Source organism: Galeopterus variegatus, unplaced genomic scaffold, assembly GCF_000696425.1.
Source record: "Galeopterus variegatus unplaced genomic scaffold, G_variegatus-3.0.2 Scaffold1449, whole genome shotgun sequence".
Taxonomy (NCBI): Eukaryota; Metazoa; Chordata; class Mammalia; order Dermoptera; family Cynocephalidae; genus Galeopterus; species Galeopterus variegatus.
In genome coordinates, this window is record NW_007727560.1 from 80391 (window position 1) to 95467 (window position 15077).

General features: G+C 34.3%; 1 protein-coding gene across 1 annotated transcript in view; it reads right to left on the reverse strand.

Moving 5' to 3' along the window:
* LOC103593951 (bifunctional heparan sulfate N-deacetylase/N-sulfotransferase 4) overlaps positions 1-15077 on the reverse strand; it is a gene marked incomplete at its 3' end in the record, with an annotated part of 243352 nt that overhangs the window by 65456 nt on the left and 162819 nt on the right. The gene's annotated exons all lie outside the window — the stretch shown is intronic.

The window sequence follows — 15077 nt, forward strand, 5'->3', positions numbered from 1 at the left end:
GAAGCTTGGTCTCCACTGTAACAGTGTTAAGAGGGTGAGGAATCCTACTGTGGTAGTTGAAAGGTGGAGCCTTGGAGAGGTGACTGGATTGTGAGGACTGTGACTGGATCGATCCATTCTTGCAATAATGGGAGTGGTTCTGGTGGCTTTAAAATAAGTGTTAGTGAGGAGGTTAGTCTCTCTCTCTCTCTGCTCCACCATTTTCTGCCATCTGAGACTCCTGCATTGCTTAAAAGCCTCCACCAAAGAAGATCCTCACCAGATGTGTTCCCTGGAGTCTGGACTTCCCAGCCTCTGAAACTGTAAGTGATAAATTTAATTTTCTTATAAATCACCCAGTTTCAGGTATTGATGTTATAAGCAACAGAAATAGACTAATACATATACTGAGAAAGAGTATTGCAAGTGAGGTGTGCAGAATACCAGGAATTTACAATAAAATATCAGTCAATTAAAAAAACTGTTTCAAAAAGGAGTCTCAGGTCAATGTGTCAAATGCTGCTGATAGGTCAAGTTAAATGAGGACTGAGAACTGCCCATTGGGTTTAACACTGGATATCAATTAGTTAACTGGACAAGAATAGTTCTAGCGGTATAGCGAAGGACAAGCTCATCAGAATGGTTTTAAGAGACAATAGGAGGAGTTGGAATAGAGACAGTGAGTTTAACAACTATTTCAAGTTCTGCTGTAAAGAAGAATCTAGAAATGGTTTTGTAGCTGAAGGGAGAAGTGACATAAGCAGAGGATAATTTAAAGATGGGGGAAATTAGCAGTATGTTTATAAGGAGAGAGAAATGATTTAGGAGAAATGGCAGATTTGCTAGAATGATGGGAACATTTAAATAAGCTGGGAAGGGATGGGATTGAGTGCAGAAGTAGTGAGTCTGACATTTCCATTTCTAGTTCTTGTAGTCATTGTTTCAAGACATAAACCAAGGCTTTGTGATCTCACAGGATGCAAGTCCTCAATTTATAGTTGTATTACTGTTAACATAGTTTGTGTTAATAAATGGAACCTATACATTCAAAATATTTTTCTACATAATTATGATCACTTGAGTACTGGCTATAAGATTATTACAATTCTTATTTTTTTTTTCTGTAGATATGTTCAATTGTTTCATATTAAAATCATTCCATTTTGTTACCATGTTGTTGAAGTATGCCAGTTATAGTAATATAAGGATATGGAGGTTCCTTTCTGATTGAACATTTTTTTCAGTGAAATAAGAAGCAAGATCATCAGCTGAGAGTGGGTATATTAGTCTGTTTCTGTTGTTTATAACAGAATAGCTGAAACTGGGTAACTTATAAAGAAATGAAAAAATGAAATTTATTTATTACATTTCAGAGGCTAGGAAGTGAGGCTATTTAGTAAGGACCTTTTTGGTGGGGGCTCTCAATGGGGTTCCTTGGCAATGTAGGGTTTCACACAGAGAGGATGGCATGAGCCAGAGAGAACTGACGTTCTTACTCACTCTCCTTATGAAGTCATCAGAACCATGCCTAAGACAACCCATTAAACCATCAGCCCATCGGTACATGAATGGATCAATCCATACACGAGGGCACAGTGTGCATGATTCAATCACCTCTTAAAGGGCCCACATTCCACCACCATATTGAGGGTTAAGTTCCAACATGAGCTTAGGGAGATATTCAAACCATAGCAGTGGGGATGGAACAATTTGTGTAGTAGTTTGAGGACAGAAGAGAAGGTATGAAACAGTGCTCTAGAAGAGTAGGATTATGAACAAAATAAGGATTTTAAGTGTAATGTCTGGGCAGCATTGAGAGTCCGCTTGAGATATGTTATCAGGCTTTGAAGTGAGAACAATTAAGCATTGTTTCCAACCAGATTAAGTTTCAGGGGTAGAGGAATAGACTAGGTGTATATTTGGATTCAATCAGGGTTGAAGATTTACAGGGGAGTATGATGAAATAAGAGGTGTGATTGAGTTAGGGACTGTACAAGGGAATGCTTACGACAATTGGTTCTTGGAATAAGCTGAATAAGGAGGAAAGCAAGGGCCCAAGAGGAGTGAGGGCTGCGAAGATGCGGGAGCATGATATCTCAAAACTGCATTTCAGTACTGTTCCCTTCCTCGTGGCCATTGATACATGGAAAGTTCTATTTCTAGATTTGATTTAGCAGCAAGAGAAATGTTACACATATGAAGTATTTAGAATTTCTGATAATGCCTTTAACCTGGAAGAAATGATAACATTCAAGATTCTTAAATGTGTTAAGAGTCACATGGAAACAAGAATGTTATTATCCATCCTATCATTACATTGTTTCTATAGTACTATAAAAAAAAGTGCAAAGACAAGATACTCAAAATAATTTTGCTTAATACACCATTTTGCTTAATTACACTATTTTCACAATATTTTAATTTGTAATTTTGTCTTAAGTAACTAATAAATTATCTTGACATATCTTATTCCATTCTTAGTACCTCGGTATTTATACACAGAACACAATATTTTTTTTCTTTTAAATTTTAATCTTGATTGCTTATTTTCATGAAGTAAAGCATTGGTTTCAATGGGATGACTAGGAGTGTGTGTGTGTGTGTGTGTGTAAATTAGACAAGGCAAAGAGGTCAAAGAAGGCTATGCCCGTTTTGAAGCTGGCTACAATGTGCTTCATTTTCTTATTTTGAACACATTTCTAAACTTTTTGGATCCTTCCACAATTATATAGCTGATGGACTGGAATCACTAAATTAAAGGCATCTCTTTGCAGAAATAGGAGATTTACATAAACTATTACTTTTCCTTAGCAATGGAATATTTCTCTAATATTATTTTTGAATCAAGCTGAGATTTCCCTCAGGAGGCATTTTTCACCCTTAACGTCAGCTTAACACATTTATGGAAAAAAATACTTTAAACGTTTGATATATGCATGAGCCATCCTTCTGGTTGTCACTTCTCTCCCCCATCCCCCAAATTCAAGATGTTATTGCACTAGGTCCTTCTATGACATCCTATGACTTCTCTGAGTTAAACTAATTCATGTCTGTGAGTGTTTGCAATTTTATAGAACCTTTATTACCATGTGGAGCAGGTTAAATTTCATCAGACAAAAAAAGTACATTTATTTTAATAAATGGTACCTATGTATTCCAAAGAATTATATGATTATATTTACTTAAGTAACTAGCTATATGAAGATTATAAAATTATTTCATTTTTCTGTAGACATGTTCACGTTTCAAACGAAAATCATGTTGAATTATAATATTTCGATTTTGTAATCATCATGCTAAACTGGTATCATATTTGGAAGTAAAAGCATCAATGCGGTTCTCATCCCCAAATGTCAAGTACTCCAGTTCTTCCATATTATGAACCAGCCTTATCTCTCTTCACTGTCAACATGTTTGAGAACAATTTCCTATTTTCTCACATTGCTCAGGTTATTGCAGAAATGCCTGCAGAGAACTGAGTGTCAACTACAAAAATGTAATCATAGAATGATAAAAATGTTCAGACATTATAGATGAAGTATAAAAGACACTATCAAGCTAGAATAATTTTTCAAATGCAAAAAGGTAAAAGAGAAAAAAATAGAGACAGAGAGAGAAAAAAATATGCTAACATTTTTGAGGGATTATCTAATTTGAATGGGGAATATTCAGTACAGTGAGTTAATAATAATAAAAATTCTTGAAAACCTTGGCTTTTGATTATTTCAGTCATTTAATAATTAAAAACATGTTTGATCATTGAAGCAACTCAATGAAAATTTATCAATGAGAGTTCATTATGCTACTATTGACCATTCCCAAAATTCATTCACAAACTGCTACCTAATAATTGAATAATAAATAACTGATTATTAATAATTTAATAAAATCTCACTATCGATACTTCTTAAAAAATGTTGGGCCATGTGTTTCAGGGTATATTTCCATATAAATATTCCTTTGGAGGGCTTATACATTGGGGAAAGTCTGAATGTAGGTAAATCTCAAAATATTTAAGAGAAAAAAATACAATGGAAAGCCATTATAGCACACTATTGGACAGGGAATGGGTTCAACCTTTGTATCAGAAAAATAAAAACAAAAAATACACTGGATTAAAAAAGAGAAGAGGTTGATGTTTTTTGCTTGTTTGTTTTTGGATAATAGGAAATCTGAAGATAAGTGTTTACTAGTGTTGGTTCAGCAGTTTAAGACTGCCAAAAGTGAGGTCTCTGATTCTCTTGTCCTTTCCTTCATGGTTTTAGTATGCATATCTTAACTCCAGCCGACAGGACCATATAGTAGGTAAGAAAAAGGAACAAAGGGAAAGGACAGATAATGAGCACCAGCCCTTTCTAACCTCCTTTCCTGGAGCTTTCCTGGAAGCTCCACACCACGACATACTTACATCTCACTGGCCAGAACTATGTTAAATGCCCATAACCTGCAATACAAGCTGAAAAAAATTCAGTCCTTTAGCACGGCACTTCGGCTCCACAAACAAACTTTAGCTTCATTCAGTAAAGAAGAATAAAAATGGGCATTGAATATGCACTTAGAAGTGATGACCACGGACTAAAAAGATCTGTACCCTGAAATGAGAATGTAGAAATGAGAATTCTTATGCCCTGTTGCTAAGCAGCCCACTTCCTAATCTTTTGCATGAATGACACATAAAAATAATGACCTAGGAGGTTACAGGAGAACAATGAATGGTAAAACATTAACTAGGAGCATGGAAAGGTAATATGAGAATCTGGAGAACTGGTACTTCAAATAGCAGAGTTTTAAATGAAGGGGATAAATACAGTTGGATTTAGGGTACCCGACGCTCAAACACCTAGGGTAAAACGTTCCTCCATATTTTGGCCCATATGAGCTAACTGATCTCACCTCCTAATTCCCAACTCAGAGACACCTCTGAAAAGAAATGAATTTTGTCATCTTTTCCTCAACATTTTATGCTTCTTTTGGAGATTTATCAAGGCACAAATTATTGAAAACGTATTTTATATTCCACAAATTTCTTATTTTCAAAGACAGAGCAGGTCACAAATAATCACTGGTGAATAGATACACATCAGTTAGGGATTCTTGAATTGCTGTTCATCCTGTTCATCAAAAGATTCCAATTTGATGTACCTCCTTCTGGATCATTATGTGTTCGGGTTGAGGTTTGACAAACTTCTGCCATCAACACACTGCCTCTGTCCCACAGTGGCTTTGTTTGATTTACACAAGTAATTAAAAATGTAAAACCCATTATTTGCACACCAAATATATAAAAACGGACTGAAGGCCAAAATCCTGCAGGCAGTAGTGTCTCAACCCATAGGTAAATTGTTGCTGAACCAATACACCATGTTTTATTGGAAGAGTGAGCCCTTTGTGTTGGGTGTTGTCTTGCGTTCTTTCTCACAAGGCTCCCCACCTGCCTTCTGCCTCATGCACACCCAATCATTGTACACAGAAGTTGTCATCCCAATTGTCTGTCCTGTTTTTATTTTTTCCTGCCTTATAACTGACCAGTGTCTCTTTTGAGGCTGAACTGTGTTCTGTACATTTATCTCAAAAAATTTATTTCACTCCACTCCAGCACCATCCTCCCACCCCAAGCCCCCAGAGTAAAACCCCTGAGTATAAGCAGCCTCTTGTTAATTTTTGATTGCCTGTTGTCAAGTAAAATGCTTACAGATAATGTATATTCATTAGTTGTCTGTGGAGGAAAGGAAGAAAGGAAAGAAGGAAGAAAAAGTAGGAGTGAGGGAGGCAGTAAGGAAGAAAAGAAGGAAGGAACAAACGAGCAAACAAAGGACTGACAAATGAAAGGAAGGAGTTATTTCTCCTACTGGAAGAGTTTGAAAATGTTTGGACATAACTGGAAAGCAAAAATTTCAAATATTCAAGTGTTCATATATCTATGAATCAACTCTTTATACATTTTTTCACTTATTTGTTTAAAAAATACAAGTCCCTATCATCTATGCTCCATTTTCTTGGAATGTTTGGTAAGATATTAATCTCTTTCCATCATTAAATATTCACAACCACCTTCAGTATTGACTTACGGGTAGATGGAGGATTTCAAAGCAAATTAGAATGTCCTGTTTCTGTTCCCAACTTGAATATTTCATAAATCTGAAAAAGTCATTGGGCTGTTTTATGCATCCTCAACCTCTTCTTTCAAAAGAAATGATCACATGTTTTTTGAAGAAATATGGTGAAAATGATGGTAGCCATGATGATGGTGAAGATGATGATGGTGATCATGATGACAAATACTTTTTGAAACACTTAATGTGCCAGGCACTCTGGTAAGCATTATACATACATAAGCAGATATGCACAGAACCTAATCCTCATAAAAACCTATGAGATAGGAACTACTGTCATCTTCATTTTACATATTTAAATAGTAAAGCACAGAAATTTCAAGTAATTTACCAAGGTCATCCATATAGTATTTGGCAAAGATGAAATGTGAACCAAGACAGTTCAAATGCAACTCAAGTCAAACACATGAGCTTAATTTAGACACTGAGCAACTAGGTAATGGCATGTACAATGTAGACTCATGTCACACAGGGAAGGTTTCTTATGTATAAAAACAGCTAAGGTTTTATTTTCTTTAGGGAAGCATGTCTTTTTCTTTTGTATTTTGGTCACAGTCTATCATTCTGTATAATATAAACAAAATTTAATAGTTAGACAAAATGTCGATTTGCTTTAAAGCAAGTAAATTAAATATTACCAACTACTTTAACCAGTTATCAGCTTATCTCCTAGGGGAAAACCTCTGTTGCAATTGTTTCATGAATCAGCACTTGAAAAGAACTGGAGCTTCTCTAGTTCATCTTAAAAGATGATCTAAAAGCATAAAACTAGAAAGAGATCAAGTGAAACAGAAGTAATGAATTTCAAAACATCCACTTACCAAAAATAATAGTAACAAGGTACTCTGAACAGACAGATGCAAGCCTTAATAAATTCATATTAATATATTTTGGGTATTATAAATAGTTTATTTCCTTTAATTATTGCTGCCCAATATGAAAGTATATTTTGTAGGTGGCATTTATTCATTTTAGGTTATGTATGTTCCAAAATAAAATAGATGCTTGACAGGAAAAGTTGCTGCAGTTAGAATAGGAATTTTGGGGGAGAGGGATTTGCTAGAACCTTCTGTTAGGAAAATCAAGTAGGTAAATACGTATGGTAGAGATTTTCTAAGAGAAATTCTTTCATCTATCTGTCAATACCAGACCAGCAAGTCAAAAATTTAACACATATAAAATGACAAGAAAAGCCATTTTTCTCTAAATCCATTGCTAAGCACTATGAATATTAATAGCTAATGAAATACCAATTCTAATTTGAGGCAAAATGTCCATGCTATCCTTTGGTAAGATTAGAAATTGATGAGAACCTTAGAGACTGCTTGAATAAGCTAGCAAAGAAATTTATTAAACAATATTATCCTACTTGTAAAAACAGCAAAAGCCTTACCAATTGTAATGGGTAGGTGAAAGAAGAAACATAAAAATGTCTTCTATTGTTATTCAATACACCAATCATTATGCCATTTATATACCTCAATTTTCCATACTAATATTTGGGATTTTATGCAGTAACATCTACTTCTCTCAATACAGAAGGGTCTGCATGGTTTTCAACAATTATTAATCTTTGCAGAAGTTATTTTTATATTACCTTAAAGAACTGGGCTATGGCTGAATTGTGGCACACAAGTTGGCCCACTTTACTGTGGGAGACACTGCCTGCTTCTCCCGGAGATCCTCAACTCTTTGGAGTGCTGCGTGGTGCAACTGGAACCACATGGCAGCTTTTCAGTTCTTTGTGTGACCATGCACAAGTCACACAAACAAGTTTTAGAGTTCAGTTTTCTTTGTGATACTGGGAGCTTTCAATATCACTTTAGAAATGATCCTAGGAAGCTTGCTCCATCTGATTTCCAAGCTCAGAGTAGCTCAGATTTACATAATCTTGGAGATATCAGAGATCTGAATGGTCAGCTATTTTGATCACTTCATTTTTCTGATGTGGGAATCTGGCCACTAGACCCAGATAACATGACAATAGCTAGAAGAGAAAGCTATCAGCTTTAAAAACTGGGAACAGGAGACTGAGAAACTAGGAAAACTAGACACAAGAACACAACGCTTCTACGAACATAGTTTAGGAGTAAATAGTCCCCATAATCTCAGCAGACTGAGAACACAGCAAGAGCACAGTGCAGTAAAATCATTCATATTAACAATGAAAATCAAGTCTTTGTGAAAAATGTGATGTGATGCTCAACATGAATTTATTAATTCCAAAGCAGTAGGTTATGTATTTTAGGAAGTTGTTCACTGAAACAACTGCAGTTGTTCACTGAAACAACTTGTTTCCTAAATGCTGCAGCCTTTCAGTGACAAATGGATAATGCATTCATTGTAACATAATATTCCATGTTGATATAGCATAAATTAAAGGTTGAATCTAAAGTTATGTAGTCTTGACTATTTTAATTAAACATGAAAGTACTAGCATGAAAGTGCAAAAGATTGTGATATGACAATTTTGTCATAAAAATAAATGTGATGATGGATGAATTGTTTCTGTGAATGACACTTTTGAAAAACATAGAGCATGAGAAATCTATGCATATTTAACACATGGAGCAAAGTTAGTTAACAGACCTAATGATGAAGAGATATCTCTACTGACTAGATTGAAATATAAAAATACTTTGACTGTTATAAAATGCCTTCTGTAGATAATAGTTCTGTATGCAGTAGTAAATTCATTTAAGTGCTTGTATAAATGAGCTTTGAATTTACTGCCTGGTGTTCTATATCTTCCCACTGTGATTCTATTATTTTCTTCCTTCCTAAGACCATTTTACTCATCATAGATTTCCAATAGATAGGTTTAAATATATTCCAGACCATGTGCATATTCCATATTCTAAACATTTAGCAAATTTCTACCACTCTTTCTTCCAGGAAAATTCTACTAATATTTTATTTCATTATTTAATACTTTTTCAAACTGAAAAAATACTTTTTTGTCTTACTCTTCTTTAAGATTTAAAAATACTGATACAAATAAACAGACCTAACAGATTTCTTTCCAATTCCTTTTTGATACTGGCAAGGGTAAGTTTTGAACTGACACAAGATGATGTCACTAAAATATTCTTTAATACAGGCTTTTATAATTTGTGCTTATGGGTGTATATATAGTGTGGGGAATGGAAGGGAGAGAAATACTCTTCCAAAGAACCACAGAGCCTGGATAAAGAAGGTTACTGGTGATTTGTAGCTAGAGCAAGGTTGCCATCAAAGTCAGAGTCACTAAACAAAGAGAAACAGCACAACACAAGTATAGCAACACCGAAGACAGACAGTAGTCATCAAGCAACTACCCGAAAGGAGGTGCACTGGAGACTTCAAAGCATCTGTCAGTAAAACCAGATGTGAGCTTACAGCACTTGAAACAAGGGGCCAGATGCAAGGTCCTTGTGGGCTATCTTGAAGTTTTTCGGAGGGCTTTGAGACAAAATGTGACATGATATGAATTACACGTTAATAGGATCACTGTAGCTGCTCTGCTGAGAATAGACTCAAGAAGGACAAGAGCAAAAATGGAGAGTAGTGAGGAGGCTACTGCTGTGTATCAGTCAATATATGATGATAGGATTCAGACTTCTGGAATGATGGTATGAAGAGCTCTGTGGACCATCTCCATCTCCCCGTGAAACACCCATAACTTGTGAAAATTGCTTAAAAAAAACATTTAAAGTCTCTGGAAAATGGACAAAGGACACAAGTATAGCAAATAAAGAACTATTTATTCAAGAAAATCTACCGAGATTGGTAAGAACAGTGAGAGTCTGTGGCATTTGAGCCACCACCTGCTTCCTTCTGCATCTGCCCCACTGGATTGATCCAAGTAGGATTTATCCCAGAAATACAAGGTTGGCTTAACATCTGAAAATACGTTAGTGTAACATGCCATACCAAGATGATAAATGGAAAAAAAACCATGATTAACTCGACTGACACTAAAAAAGCTTGTAACAAACCCAACACTCTTTCATAATAAAAATACCTAAGTAGGAACTTTTTCATCTTGATAATGGGTATCTATGAAAAACGCACAGCTAATATCACGCTTAATGGAGAAAGACTGAATACTTTCCCTGTAAGATTGGGAATAAAAGAAGCATATTTCTTCTTGCCATTTCCATTCAACATTGTACTGGAGGTTCTAGTGAGAGTAATTGGACACGAAAATAAAACAGAATGTATCCAGATTGGAAAAGAAGTAAAACTATCTTTATTTGCATATGATATGATCTCATATATAGGTAACCCTAAGGAATCCACTAAAAAAAATCTAAAAATAATAAACAAGTGCAGCAAATTTGAAGGTTATAAGATCCATATGCAAAAGTCAACTTGTACTTCTATATGCAAAAATGAACAATGTGAAAATGAAATTTAAAAACAATCTCAATTAATATAGCATCAATAAAATAAAATAAAATACTAGTTTTAAACAGTATTACTACATGACCCAGAAATTCCACTCTTGGATAGATACTAAAGAGAAATGAAAACATATGTCCACACAAAAACTTGTTTATGGATGCTCATAGCAGCATTATAAATACTAGCCAAAAATGTAAACAACCCACATGTCTTTCAACTGATCAATGGATAAATAAAATGTGATATAGTCATACAATTGAATACTATTTGGCAATAAAAAGGAAGTACTGATATGCACTACCATATGCATGAACCTTGAAAACATTAGGCTAAGTGAAAAAAAGCTAGTCACAAAAAACACATATTGTATGATTCCTTTTATATCAAATGTCTAGAACAAGCAAATTTATAAAAACAGAAAATTAATTAGTGATTTCCTAGGACTGGGGGAGTTGGGAGAAATGGGGCGTGATTGCTAATGGGTACTGTTTTTTTTTCGAGGTGATGAAAATGTTCTAAAATTGTAGTGAAGTTTGCACAAATTTGTGAATACACTAAAAACCACTGAACTTTACACTTCATATGGATAAACTGTATGATATGTTAATATCAATATCAAAATAAGTAAAACTGCTAAAAAAAGATACAATGGTAACTTGGACTAAGTAGACAGCAGTAGAGGTGCCCCTTAATTAGTATCTCCACATCTCCTCCTCCAGGCATCCCCTGGCAGCTACCTTTCCATGGATTGACTATTTTAGATACCTCATGTAACTGGAATCATGCAATATTTGTCTTTCTGTGACTGGTTTATTTCATTTAGCATAATATCGTCAAAGTTCATCCATGTTGTCACATATTCCAGAATTTCCTTCTTTTCTCTATGCCTTGATGCTTTGAGCTTTAATGCTATTATTATTAATAGTAGTAGTAGTAGTATATCTAAACTTTTAATGAACATATGAGTTTGCTCTTCTGAGTGTAAAAACTAATTCATAAGTGAACCTACAAATATACTATTTGCTTCATTAGGAATTTTTGTTAAATAAATATTTGTTCACAATTTTATTTTAGTTTGATTATTATCTTATTTAAATTCCCTATGTTTAAATATGCTATTAGTTATAATCATCAGTTTTTTGACATCTTGCATTTGTTGTACCGCACAAAGCTGTACACTGCAAAACCCAGTAAAGATGTAAGCATGGCAGACATTGGATGGTGGCTCTCTCTCAGCTTCATTTCATTGAGTCATTAATTCCACTATTGTGTTTCTTTCATTTTTTTCAATATGACATCTACATAGCTGATTGAGTGTGCAGTCTATTATGACACTTAAGGATTTTTCATAGTTGCTGTTTTATAGGTTTGTGTTTTTACGAGAGCAATTTGAATGTCAGCCTTTTTCACTTCATACATATTATCTCCAATTATAAAAAAAGTTATATAGATTTCATAAATATGTGTAGCTTTTTAAAGCATTACTTAAAAATCAATGCCTTTAAGAATTTTCACTTACTTAGTCATGGATAAGATACCTGACTGCTCAATAAAATATCAAGAAAAATTTACATAGTTATTGAAAAATTTAGCATTGAAGACAAAAAAGTTGATCCTTATCCCTTCAGGATATTTTATCATCTGCAACTATTAGTGGACTGAAAAGCCCCACTGGCTTTAAAACTTTAATGAGTATGTATGTAAACCTTAAAACAACAAAACACATTTTTTTACTTTTTCTTTTTACAAGTCTATTGTGGAATAAAAATAAATAATTTAGATTTATGCTACAGGCACCTCTTCTTTCTGTGACTGAAAAGCAGATGTAGGTTAAATCGAGAATGATTTTTGGTTACTTTTTTATTAAGAACTTTCATGTTGGCCAACGTTTCTAGTTCTCTTCTGCTCTTGTTTTCTTCTTTGAAGCTTTGCTTCTACTTATTGATGTGCTCAAGCAACTGATTAGCAGCAAAAATTTATGATTTATTAAAGGAAAATGAACCAAAAAATATTTTTCTCCATCAAATAGTGTATCTTGTAACTACCATATCAAGATATGCTTATCATTAGACTAACACACACCCTTTATACAAACATACAGATACATGTACACAAATGACACATATGTTCATGGATTAAACATACATACCCATACACATTTACACTGCATACTTTTGTGCTCATTGATTAAGCATATACATACACATAACCTCTATATACATACACGTGTTCACACTGCATACATATGTGTGCATGGATGGATTAAGCAATGACAGTACTTTACATTAATAAAACCTCTTCCAACATTATAAAAGTGTAAAGAAGCAGTCTTGTAATGCATTTCTCTCATGTTTATTAACAGGCAAAAATGAACTCTATCCGGAAAGAATTCAGAGAAATTTCTCAAATAAACCATTTCAAAATAGTTTTAAAAATATTGGTTTTTAAATTTTTTTTTCGAAATATCAATACCAAGTTATTAATATGTCATTTGAATCATTTTGGGAAATGCTATCCAACTGTGCTTTTGAGACTGATAATCTCTCTGCCAGCCAAGGTCATACCAAGGAATAGTGAGGAATGTCAGGACAGAATAAAAAAAAAAGGGATTTAAATACTTTTGATTTTTATCCATCTAAATTGCTCATCTAGACTGAAAATCTTTTTCCATAATTGTTTAAATTACAGCTAGATGAGTATTTCAAGATGTTCATTCCAAATTTGTGGACTAATATTGTCAATGATCACAGAATTTTAAAGCTGGAATTGATCAATGGCATTATCAGGTCCAGTGCTTTCTGCTGGCAGATGAGTTGATGTAAATTAATTATCTAAAATCTTTGTAGTTTAGAAAATGAAAAAAAGGAATGATTACCATTTCAGGGGAGGAAAGTGAGGCATAAAGATATTAAATAATTTTCCAACTTTATTAGAACTTGCTACTAGCGGCTGGGACTGAAATTTAGCCTGCCAATATCTCATTTACTGCTTTCCACTCTCCTATCTGATATTGTTTATGGTTTTACAGTGTCACCTGGATGTGGAAAGATAATGATTTAATAAGAAAGAAATATATTTTTGGCTGTCTGGACAGCACACATATTGTCATGTCATGTTGACAGTAAAGGTGGGGTTCTGAATTCCACTGCTTAAAGAGTCCTGAGTTTTACTGAGCTGAGCTCCAGAAGGAAAAGGACAATGTCATTCAGAAGGTGTGTTTAATGAACTTCATTTTAGTTGTAATATTTTGACTATGCAACACATAATAAGATCTTTTTTTACAAAATATATTTATAGGCTTCAGTCTAGCTTCTAGCCACGCTGACTAAACAAATATAATTGCTGTGAATGGACTCTAAACAGCTTTTAACATTTCATTACAAAGCAATTACATCTGAGTCTTTCCCAGAGCTCTCAGCATGGCTTTTAAAAAAGAAATTACACAAACAGGTGAAATCAACCATTATGAAATATAACCTTCCTGCCCAAAACCTAAGGCTTCAGGGTGGGAGTGTAGTGAGGGAGGTTTAAGCCAAGTGATAAACACGTTTTATTTTCAAGGTAACTGCATTGAGAGAATTTAGTATGCTTACTCAAGGTAAGCTTATTTTTGAAAAAGGACATATTTACTTAATTTTACAATGCTATGAAGTAGTACAAAATTTATTAGACATTTCCTGAAGGTTAAGTGAAAACCAATCTCTTATAAATACATTTTTTTTTTAAAAGTCTTTTAAAAAACAAGATATAACTGCATACTTGTCTGTATTTAGAAAGGTCACAATTGGTTAATTAACACTTATTGAATGCTCACTGTGTGCCAGACACTGCTGTAAGCACATGATATATATCTTCACAGGATTTATATGAGGTAGTCTTTACTGTTTTCTTCATTTATAAGATGAGGAAACTGAGACATGGAGAATACAAGTAATTTGTTCAAGATCAAGCAGCCGCTGGTGGGAGCTCAGGGTTAAAACATAGGTATTCTGGTGTCTGAGTCTGTGATCTTAAGTGCTTTTTATGCTGTCCACACTTACTACTAAGGCTCCTATGTGAGGAACCGACACTGCTCTGGGGATTTAGAGATGAAAAGAGGGGTGAGCCACTAACATAATAACTAGCCATGACTTCATAAAATATCATAGTATTTGTTCGGCCTCAGGGCTGTGCTTCCAAACATAGCTTTCAAAAAATGAAGATAACAGCAATCACACAGTTTTAATGAATTGTAACTATTCACCTTGAAACAGAGGTTCCTAACTGAGGCCCAGGGCTTTTGGAATTCACAGATCCCTTGTGATTGTAAGCTCCATGTGTGAAGATGTGAGAATACACATGTGAGTATTCTTCTGGAAAAAAATACTCCGTCTTTCAAGAGATTCTTAAAGAGATACATGGGCTTAATTAATATCTAGAGCAGGGGTGGTAAAACATTTTTGATAAAGGTTCAGATAGAAATATTTTAGGCTTTGTGGGTCATACAGTCTCTTTCACAGCTACTCAACTCTGCTGCTACTGTGTGAAAACAGCTGTGGACAATACATAAAGGGATGAGCATGGCGGTGTTCCAATAAAATTTCCTTTACGGACTTTGAA